Source organism: Rhododendron vialii, chromosome 1a, assembly GCF_030253575.1.
Source record: "Rhododendron vialii isolate Sample 1 chromosome 1a, ASM3025357v1".
Taxonomy (NCBI): domain Eukaryota; kingdom Viridiplantae; phylum Streptophyta; class Magnoliopsida; order Ericales; family Ericaceae; genus Rhododendron; species Rhododendron vialii.
In genome coordinates, this window is record NC_080557.1 from 9,978,064 (window position 1) to 9,990,117 (window position 12,054).

Here is a 12,054-nt window from a genome sequence, read left to right on the forward strand (position 1 = left end):
TACTTATCTTCCAGCGTGAAAGAATAGATGGGTGGTAGCTCAGAGTGTGAATTAATTTAATATCTGGCCTAGAAAAGGCAAGTTACTGGATTTTACCTCAAAGTATCACTAACCAAGTTGGTGACTCACTGGGAAACTTCCTAAATAATCCTCAAACTTTGATCTCATTGTCTAATAGACATCAAAACTTTTGTTAAACTTTAATTACACACCCAGACTTTTGAACCGTTATTCATAGCCTAAACACAACAGCTCTCCCATTTCCATAGCCTAAACATCATCGTCGGCCTCCACTGTAGCCACCTCCACTGCCGGAAGTGGTTTCTCCTCCTCCATATTACCTTCCCTAAAGATAGCTTCTTCCATCTTGTCCGGCGCCTCCCTGGAGTAGAACCTAAGTTTAGCACTAATTGCCTCGGTTCCATTGCTCTCCGCCGGCTTCGATTTCCCCCAAACACTTGCGACGATGTTTACTGGGTTTGAAAACAGAGCAATCCCACTTCTATCCAGGAAAACTTCTAATTTTGAAAACAAAATGCAATTGGGTTTGATTCTCTCTGTTTGAAATGGGTTTGATTCTCTCTGTAATAAATGGGTTTTAGACACAGCAATCCCATGTTTTCAATTCTTAAACCTACCTAGTACCTAACATCCCTGTCTATTTTCAAACTCCCCACCCAACATCCCTGTCTATTTCTTGATCCCTGATGAAGAATTTGTTTTTACCCTCCACCACTACCCCAGAATCTGTTTATGAAAAGTAAAATCAACAAAATTGAGAAAGAGCACACAACGGAATTCATTCCGGTAAAATAAAGCAAACCACAGACAACACCAGACCACAGTACAAGGATGCAACAAAATCAAACGTACATCCGAAATCTCAAACAACCACAAGCTATAGGTAACCTAAACCAACACCCCCCTATACTTCATAGCTTCTCCTACGAGAAGTTTTACAACGATAGTATGAAAGGCAGGCCAAACTCGTCATTTTTTCTTGCTCATCTTATCGTACATTGCTGCGACTTTATCTCAAGTGGCAACAAGAGCTTCCTCCGTCTTTCACTGCAACGGGAATATCAGATAGAAAGAAAAACATGTGAGTTCAAATACAAAAGCCAAATAATTCTGTAGACTTAGGCCTTTTTTTTTTTTTGTGTGTGTGTGTGTGTGTTTGTGCACGAGGCAATAAATCCAGTCTACTCTATCGTATGTGATGCAGAGGCCTGAAGAAGTACTTGTGGAGGTGCAACCCATGAATGGTTGATGCGAAACGGCCCAAATAACACAATTTGGTAGATCGTTCTAGAACCAGAATATTCTAGAAGTGCTCCAAATTTTCCCAAATTATTCGTAGTTCGAAAGAAACACACATTTAGGAGACAAATCCGATCGTATATCTAATCCGAGCAATCAAACAGGCGCCAATATCTTATTGACATAGCACCTGTGACGTATACAAGGTGGAGAAATAAGTGTATAAAAAAGATGATTCTTATTGAACTACCGAGTCTATCTTATGGGTACCTAATGATTGAAACTGGAATTCGATCATCATAAAGGCAAAATAGAGGAAGCAATTTCAAACAGCATAATGAACATATCGGATGCTATACTGATAATTATTGTATGGGAATTTGAAGTTAGCGCCTGCTTGGGAGCCTAAATCCATAACAAATTTGAATTTTTTATGCTAACTTTTGAAAGTATCTGATACAGATAAACAAAGAAAGAAAAAAGAGCCACAGATTATGTCTAACGTGTAGAAAGATAGGAATAGTACTAGCCTCAAAATGTAACCAGATGAAGTACTCTATAGGAGGGCCATTTCAAATTTACCTACTAGATTGCAAAATAAATAAATAAATAGGAGTAATAAATAATGGCCAACATAGTTATAACCTAATTCAACAATGGTGAAATATTGTAAGTACTGCGTTAAGAGCTTATCCCTGAAAATACGACTAATGTTTGCTACTTTCTTCTTCCCACTGAGCCTATAAGCGTTCTTCTCAATCTTATCACCTTTTTGGGCATTTTTCTTTCAGCAAGTCTAACAAATAACTTAGGTCTACCAATTAAGAACATGAGAGATCCGAGAAGGAGTCCTATTGTCATTCCACAACCATAACCTATTGCCACAATTTTCCAAAAAAATCCATCAAAATTGTGATCATCTTCCTCCTGTAGTAACACCGATGGATATACTTTCGTCTGATTATCTTCACATTTCTTCGACAATGGCAACCCACATAGTTCTAAGTTCCCAGCATATGAACCATTCTGAAATGTATTAAATTGTGGACCGTAGGGTATGGGACCATGGAGACAATTCAATGACAGGTTCAAGACTTCAAGAAACGTCAAACTGGCTAATTGGCTTGGAATTCTCCCAGTGAGTTGGTTAGAGGAAATGTCTAATGATTCAAGGCTTGTTAAGTTTCCCAAAGATTCTGGAATATGGCTTGTAAGGCTGTTATGAGAAATATTAAGCACTATGAGGGAATTGAGCTTTCCAATGACATTTGGAATCTCTCCGCTGAAATTGTTGGATGAAAAGTCAATTGTTATGAAGATACTAAAAATTCTCTGCATTTCGATCTCAATGCCCTTTAGTGTCACTACGATAGAATCATGATAATAACTATTTTCATCACTCATGTATTTTTTGTTCGGCATAGTTTTATTTTTCATAGCTTGGAAATATTCGAAATATCTCATTGGCAAATGGCCACTGAACTTATTGTAGGATAGGTCAACGATTCGAAGCTTAGGAAATGAAAACTTACTATTCGAAGTGTTTACGGGACCATGAAATTGGTTGGATCGTATGACAAGAACCTGCAATATTTGAGGAAGAGTCTCCAACCAATATGGAAATGTGTTGTTAATTTTGTTGTTTCCGACGTTTAGAACTTCCAAGCTTGTACAATCTTCCAAAGATCTTGGCAGTGGTCCTTCAAATTGATTTCCACTCAAATCAAGACTTCGTAGTACATTGGCCATGGGCTTTGCAAATGGCAAGGGAAGGGTTCCCGTGAATCTATTGGAGCGCAGATTCAAAACCGAGAGAGCACTACTAAAATTTCCCAAACATTGTGGAACCGCACCGCTCAAATTGTTGTGAGCAAATAAAGAATCTCAAGAGATCTCGCGTTGCAAATCGTCTGGTCATGATGATACAAAGGGTGTGTAGAAGAAGAAAAAGACGAGGGAGACGATGAGGAAAAAGCAAGCTGATATTGGGAGAAATAGATAAGGAATTGAAATAGCTACATTAATAACCCCATCGATCCTTTGTTGAAATGAAAAAGAAACGACAGGTTGAGAAAAAGAGAAGATTGATGAGCAGTGGATTAGGGTGCTAATGGCAGTGGTGGGAGTACTCTAGCTTGCCGGCCCTCTATAATGAAGTACTCGAGCAATACCCCTCACTGACTCAGACTTCCAAGTCAAGTCAATATGTTGAAAACTCTTGGTCACTAAAAAATATATTTTCCTCAATTCCTTCAGGGATCAGCTCCCCTCCAAAAGTATGATCAATTGACTTGACTTGGAAATCTCAATCACTAGCCAAGTTAATTAGTGAGTGATACCTCAGTGTATGAATGAAGACCATGCCGGCCTTTAAGTTTTAGTCACAAAATGTGTTTCATGGCCATGCTTTTAATTGAGTGGACAACCCATCGTGGAAGCAAGCAAATGATGGCCCATTAGATTAGACCTCTCGTTTGCATTATTATACCAAGAATAAGATGTCCACCAACCAAAGGTCCATTGGATGTTGCATTCTCACAAGTCTGAGTCGTATGATTTTATTTTTTATCGTTGTTTTCCCTCCTCTCAAAGTTTTTTCAATTTAGGTCGAAAATTTTAAACTTTTTCGATTTCTCACATCGAGACGTAAAAATTTGACCCAAATCTTGTACAAATAAATAGCGAACAACGTACAAAAATATATATATATATATTTGCCATAGCAAAATTATTGATCGAACTTTTTGGTAGTTTGTTTACATTTTGGAGTTCCTAAAATCGTTCTGAACTGTCAGATTCAAAGGAAAATTATTGATCAAAAAAAGATCAACAAACGGGTGAACAATACCCACACAATCACCATGACAAAACAACTACTCCATCCCTTCCTCCCCAAATAATAGTCTAGTATTTCATTTTTGAGCTCTCCCTTAATAAGTACTATATATTCATTTTGAAAAGTTAAGAGGTAAAAGTATTGTACAATTATTGTTTTCTACTCTTGAAAAGTTACTGAGTAAGGAGATAATGGGTAGAAGAGGAGGATAATTTTGGAAAGTGACAATAAAAAATGATGTCAAATGTGTAATGATAATATCTCCTTTGTAGCAGGCCGAGCAGAATGGCTCGGGCCATTCCGAGCGTGATCTAGAATTACTTTCAACTCCAAGACATCTTTCCCTGGACATTCGGATCAGCAACCGTGGCCGAGGGTCCCTGTTGCCGAGGGTTCCTCTAATTACACCTCCTTTAATGCTCCATTCCCTACACCTGCTCGGGAAGGAGGATACGATCGTTTCGATAGCTGCCGAGGGTCCCACAACATGCTCGGTGCCGAGCATGGCTTGGCCGACGGTCCAGCTCATCCGCATCAGAACAGCAACCATGGCTATGATGATGGTCGTGACGTCATCCGAACGGTTATGAGAACAATGATGGTGGCACGTGAAGGTGCCAGCTCATCATGAAAACGGTTGCAAAACCCTAAACGTGATGCAACAGTGACATCAGCCGACGCATGTCGAGCGTTGGTGCAATCTTGGAGACCAAGCGAAGGGTTTCCTATAAATATCCCATTATGCCTTCTTGGAAGAGGTATGCTCAAACAAAACCCTAGCTCCCAATCTTTAACTCTTCCTGGCAAGCAAACTGACTCTTGCACCGGAGGGCCATCCCGGAGAACCTCCGGTGTGGTCTCTTAGTCGTGCTTCGTTTTGCAGGACTGAGCAAAGGAGACAGGAGCTAACCCCGAACCACCATTCAAAAAGGACGAACCATCCGGAACGGAGCCCCACAATTTGGTGAACCCGACGTGAACTTGATTCTCAGATCCACGGCGGCTCCTCCACCTCGACCGCCTCGTTCGTACCTAAAAACTTCAACCCTCGAGATCTCCACCAGTCTCCTCCAAAGAACAATGGGCGGAGCACCACCACCACCTCCTCTCTTTCAACCCATCAGTTCCTCTTTGCACATCACCTCTGAAACTGGAATCAACGCCGCCTCCCCATCTCACCCTCCTGGATTTACTCCTCCTGGCGTGAGCTCTTCCATCCAACGTCGAGTCGGCCTGAGTGAAGATGCTCTAGCATACGTACAAATGCTAAAACAGCAACAAGAACAGACCAACGCTGATGTAGCCATCCTACGAATGGAAATCGAAAAAATTAAGGCCAAAGAATTTCCAACGGCATCCCACTCCGGATCTCAGGGTCGGCGACGGAGAGGAAATCTGCCACCCCCTCCGCCTTTGGGTGTTGACGCGCGGCCAAAAAGAATCTCAGTCCACGACCGCCTGGACCCACCATTGACAGACCATCGAACTGGGGACAACGCTCGCCTTAGGCAGCAGCTCTCACCAGTTCATAAACGTCTCGGCAATGGTGCGGGATATAGAGGCAGAGAAGGACGACGAGAGGGGAGCCCGCATACTATTTTCTCCAGTTCATCGGCTGGAGACGAATACTCCCAGGGCTCCCAAAGCTACGATACCGTGGAATTCCAAGACAACGATCAGGCTCTCATCCCATACAAAGCCGAACGGCAAAGAAGTCGAACGCCGAGAAGAAACGGGAAAGGTCCCCAGAGCCATCGGATTGAACATGATGAAGTCCCTCGGGAAAAGGCCTATGAAGGACGAGCAACAAATTCAGTCAGCGCTCGGAGGCTAAACCGTGAAAGAAGTGTAAGTGTCGTCGTTCGACAAGACGATCGCCCTAGCCAACGAAGGGTTTACCATACCGAAAATCTTCCAGAAGAAGACTACAGAAAGGTCCCCATAGAGAAGAGGGAGAGGGGATTCCAACGTCGGCAGGATGAGAACGAAGGCAAACAAAGGGAACAAGAATTCCGAGCATCAAAGAAATCTCGAAACGCTTGGGAAGGTCTTCCCCCTCGGCCAACCCACGAGTACCAATTGAAAAAGCTGACAGAATCACCCTTCTCGGCCAAGATCCAAGCAACGTTGCCGAAGCTAGGTCTACATCTACCCAAGTTCCAGAAGTTCGATCCCAGTACGACCGAGGCATACACCCATCTCATCAGTTACAGAAGCACCATCTTTTGCGTCACCGACGACGATGCCATCATGTGCAAAGCATTCCCCTCAAGTCTTGGGCGCCTCGGCTTGCTTTGGTTCAATCAATTAGAAGCTGGATGGATCGATCCATAGTTTCAAAGAGCTTGAAAGAGCTTTTAACTATCGGTTCATCACTAGCAACAAGCAAGCCAAGGAAGAAGATGCCTTGGCACAGATGAGAAAGAGGCCCGGCGAGACGCTTCGGAAGTATGCCGAACGTTACTGGCAACTGTTTAACGAGATACCCGGTGTTGATCAATACTGGGCGGCAAGGAACTTCAAGAATGGGTTGGAAACAGGAAGCAAGATCCTGGATGAGCTGGCAATAAGGGCCCCTCATGGAATGAACGAGCTAATGAGGACGGTAGAACAGTTCTGCTCCTACGAAGAGTTCCTCGCCGAGCGAGAACTCCAAGGAGGACAAAACTCAATCGTACCTCAAAGCCTTCATGTCCCTACTGTTGGGAAACTGAATCCCCAAAACCCAGTAATGACGCGTACAGATTAGACAACAAAAATTGTAAAACCCTATAAAGCGGAATTAGGGTTCTACCTCAACTCCCTGCGACACGAACGCTGGTTGAACTTGTTATAGCACGTCTTGCTATAAACCACGAATACTGCTCGACCGTACCTTACGATCTTCTATCGTATTCCCTACACGTCTAGAACACGAACCAAGTGTGGACTCTCTCGTGATCTGTTTGCTCTCTCTAAGCCTGCCTCTATTTACTGAATAATAGAAAAACATCATCCTGACCTAGAGAGCATAACGTGTATATATAGGGCTACGATAGGGACCTAAGGAGTAATAAGCCCGGGCTCCCAGTGTAAATAAGAAAACTTAATCCCACCAGGATTCTATTTCTTATTTCACTAATTATAATTCACCCCACTACAGAATTATAATTGCACTCCCGTCCTTATCTCAATTATATTACGAGCTCCATGATATTAAATACTCATTAATCTCCCCACGTTAAGATTACAGATACCCGTTGATTAAAATAAATTACTAACAATCTCCCACTTAATCAACATCTTAACTTGAGACTATCCGCTTAACTTATTCGATATGTCGGATACAAATATCCACCTGCAGGGTTTGACATAATCGAAACTTATAAGCTTACTCAAGGGGTATCATCAATCCCTATCGGGACGTGAATTCCATTAATAATTAATAGTTGTCATATACATAATGTTGCTACCCAATTCACCGAGACTATTGACCGTACAAAGATCTCACTCTTTAATGAATCAAAGTCAACAACATTAAATATATACTTCTAATAATTATCTTTGAATTAAGAGCATAAGTATTCATAATAACCATGAGATTCCAATTATCTTATAAAGTTAGTATAAAGACAATTACCTCAATACGGTCCCGTTCAATACACACAAAGTATACTAGCACAATGAGTTGGAATTAACACCATTCCCTGTAGTCAAGAAAAACCTACTAAAATATTGTGCTACAGTCCTACCGATAGTGTGTCAAATTCCATCTAAGACTGTGAACCATAACTTATATTCCACAAGAACCGATGATCCAATCTTCTGTGTGTAAGCCGTACTCTACGCACTGGATTATCTACTATGTAGAATAAAAGACACACATGCACAACATACAAAATTATCATGCAAATATTGCCCATAAAAGATTCTCATCAAAAATGGATAAAACTGATTAATAATTAAATATTAATCCATCATATAAAATCATAACTTTTACATAATCTCCTAACAAACTCCCACTAAGACTCAAAACCATACTGCCATGCATCTCACTCCCATTCCTTCTACGTGACTATCAAAAGTCTTAGCTGGTAAGCTCTTCGTAAAAGGATCTACCAGGTTATTCGCTGATGCAATCTTGGTCACAGCAACATCACCTCTCTGTACGATCTCTCGAATCAGATGATACTTACGCTCAATGTGTTTGCCCTTCTTGTGAGTCCTTGGCTCCTTCGAATTAGCAACTGCACCGCTATTGTCACAATAGAGTGTAATGGCTGATTGCACTGAAGGGACCACTTCCAGATCCAACAAAAAGTTTCTAAGCCAAACAGCCTCCTTGGCTGCTTCAGAAGCTGCCACATACTCTGCCTCCATGGTAGAATCAGCAATGCAAGATTGTTTGATACTCTTCCAACTTATAGCTCCACCTCCCAAGGTAAACACATATCCTGAGGTAGACTTTCTGGAATCCCTATCTGACATGAAGTCTGAGTCTGTGTACCCATGAGGTACCAGACTATCTGACTGGAACACCAACATATGATCTCTAGTTCTTTTCAAATACTTGAGTATATGTTTCACTGCAGTCCAATGTTCTTGCCCTGGATTAGACTGAAATCTGCTAACCATGCCAACGGCAAAGCAAATATCAGGTCTAGTACACAACATAGCATACATAAGGCTTCCTACTGCCGAGGCATAAGGAACTGCCTTCATTTTCTCCATCTCTTCAGGTGTTTTAGGACACTGATTCTTGGATAGATTGATTCCATGTCTAAAAAGGAGGAACCCTTTCTTGGAATCTTGCATGCTAAAACGGGCTAGAATGACATCGATATAAGTAGCTTGTGATAAGCCCAACATCCTATTCTTGCGATCTCGTATAAGCTTAATCCCTAGGATGTGACCAGCTTCTCCCAAGTCCTTCATTTCGAATTGGCCGGATAACCACACTTTCACTGAAGATAACACTCCCACATCGTTTCCGATGAGCAGGATATCATCGACATATAGTACTAAAAACACTACAACTTTTCCGTTGCGCTTCTTGTACACACATGACTCATCCGGACATTGATCAAAACCAAAAGACTTGATTGCTTGATCAAAACGAATGTTCCAAGATCTAGATGCCTGCTTAAGCCCATAAATAGACTTCTTAAGCTTGCACAACATGTGCTCCTGACCTTTTGCTATGAATCCATATGGTTGCACCATATAGATACACTCATCCAGATTTCCATTAAGGAACGCGGTCTTTACATCCATTTGCCAAATCTCGTAATCGAGATGAGCCGCAATGGATAAGAGAATCCGAATGGACTTAAGCATGGCTACTGGCGAAAAAGTTTCCTCATAATCGATCCCTTCTTTCTGAGTATACCCTTTCGCAACAAGCCTAGCTTTGAAGGTATGCACCTTCCCGTCCGCCCCTCTCTTCTTCTTATAGATCCACTTGCACCCAATGGGTTTAATCCCTTCAGGTGGTTCTACAAGATCCCAGACCCGATTAGAGTACATAGACTCCATCTCTGATTTCATAGCCTTTTGCCAAAGTTCCACATCTTTATCTTGAAGTGCCTCATTGTAGTTACAGGGTTTAGCATGTTGATCATCAGGGATCATTTCAAAAAACTCTCCCAACAACGTATACCGACTGGGTGGAACAGTAACCCTCCCACTACGACGAGGTACCGATGTGTCAATAGGTGCCTCTACAAATATCTCTTGTGGTATTTCCTCCTGCACTATTGGTGGTAAAGAAGTTTGTGCCGGTCTCTCTCCTCTCAATTCTTCTAGAACAATTTTACTTCTGGGTTTGTGGTCTATCACATAGTCCTCTTCTAAGAACCGGGCATTAGTGCTAACAATGACCTTCTTATCCGCAGGACTATAAAACAGTCCACCTCTTGTTCCTCTAGGGTACCCCACAAACAAGCAAACTTCTGTTCTCGATTCCAACTTATCTGCGTTCCCATTCAGCACATGTGCTGGACTACCCCAAACCCGAACATGCTGGAGACTAGGTTTGCGCCCAATCCATAGTTCTGTGGGTGTAGATGGTACTGACTTAGATGGTACCAAGTTAAGAATATACGCTGCTGTTTCTAGTGCATGTCCCCAAAACGAAATTGGTAAATCTGAATAACTCATCATTGATCTTACCATATCCATAAGAGTCCTATTCTTTCTCTCTGCTACACCATTTTGTTGTGGCATACCTGGAGCTGACAATTGGGATGTAATCCCTTCAGCTGACAAGTAGTCCCTAAACTCTCCTAAGAGGTATTCACCACCACGATCAGATCGTAGTGTCTTGAGCCATTTACCCAAACGCTTTTCCGTTTCCGCCCTATACTCCCTGAATTTCTCAAAGCATTCGGACTTACGGCGCATCAAATAAATGTATCCATATCTTGAGTAATCGTCAATAAAAGTGACAAAGTACTCAAAACCACCTCTAGCTTGGACATTCATAGGCCCACACAAATCAGAGTGAACCAATTCTAACGGCTCTTTGGCTCTATATCCTTTTGCTGAAAAAGGCCTTTTGGTCATCTTACCTTCCAAACATGATTCACAGACTGGAAGTTCCTTAACTTCTAATGAACCTAAAGGTCCATCTCTAACCAGTCTAGAAATCCTATTCAAATTAATATGACCAAGACGTAAGTGCCAAAGATACGTTTGGTTCAATTTCGAAGGCTCTTTTCTCTTGCATGGTAAATTATTAGTGTTATTCAATTCATGCAGTTGCACTGTAGGAAATATAGGATTTATAATGTAGAGATCATCCACCAATGAACCAGAACAGATAAAACGTTTATTTAACTTAATAACCACAGAGTCACTAAAATAAACCAAATATCCATCCTTTATTAACTTAGAAACTGAAACCAAGTTTCTTCTAATAGTAGGAACATAAAGACAATCTCTCAAAATTAAACTCCTATTACTACTAAAATTTAAAAAAATATTTCCTACTGCAACTGCTGCCACTCTCGTAGCATTTCCCATATGTAGATAAATCTCCCCATCACTGAGTCTTCTGGTTTCTTGGAACCCCTGCAATGAATTGCAAACATGATTAGTGGCTCCCGTATCTACACACCAGGTACTGGTAGATAACACTGCTAAACATGATTCAACAACTAGTGAAAAAGATTTACCTTGTTTGTTCACTTTATTGAGAAAAATCGGACATTCCTTCTTCCAGTGTCCTTTCTGCTTGCAGTGAAAACACTTGCCCGTAGGCTTTTTCACTCCACCTTGAGGCGCATGAACTGCCTCCACAACCTTTTTCTGAGACTTATTCTGCTTCTTCTTGCCTTTCGGCTTAGAAGTAGAAGCCTTCTCAGTCACTAGCACTGATGGTGGTTTCTTCGCAACCAAAAGACCCTCAGCTGCTTGGAGTTCCTTAAGAAGTTCCGCCAAAGATAAATGCATTTTGTTCATAGAATAAGTCAGGCGAAACTGCTTAAAACTCTCAGACTGCAGTGAGTTGAGAACGAAATCGATCTGGGTTTTCCCATCAATTTCAGCTCCAAGGATCTCTAGTTCATTAAGAAGAGCTATCATCTTTAGAACATGATCCCTAACCGGGGTCCCTTCAACATGGATGATGCTCACCAATTCTTTCATAGTAACTAGCCTTGCTGCCCGATTCTGATCCCCAAACATTTCTTTGAGGTTCAGCATCATATCAGAAGCAGTTTCCATAGCTTGATGCTGATGTTGCAATATATTCGACATAGAAGCCAAAATATAACACCGCGCCATCTCATCAGCCTTAACCCAATCTTTATAAGGCTTTGCTTCCTGTTCTGTGGCATTTTCTTCAGGTATAGGAGGGCACGCCGTAGTAAGCACATATTTGTGGCCCTTAGCAGTTAACACAATATTCAAGTTTCTTTTCCAGTCAACATAGTTTGGTCCAGTAAGTTTATTTTCTTTGAGAATAATGGCAAGTGGAT

General features: G+C 41.6%; 1 protein-coding gene across 1 annotated transcript in view; it reads right to left on the bottom strand.

Annotated features, from left to right (window-relative positions):
* Nucleotides 1–942: 942 nt before the first annotated feature.
* LOC131300917 (receptor-like protein 9DC3) overlaps nucleotides 943–12,054 on the bottom strand; it is a 42,914-nt gene continuing 31,802 nt past the window's right edge. Inside the window, exon 2 of the mRNA XM_058326956.1 lies at nucleotides 943–1,068. The gene's annotated coding sequence lies outside the window, so the exon portion shown is untranslated. The remainder of the gene's footprint in view (nucleotides 1,069–12,054) is intronic.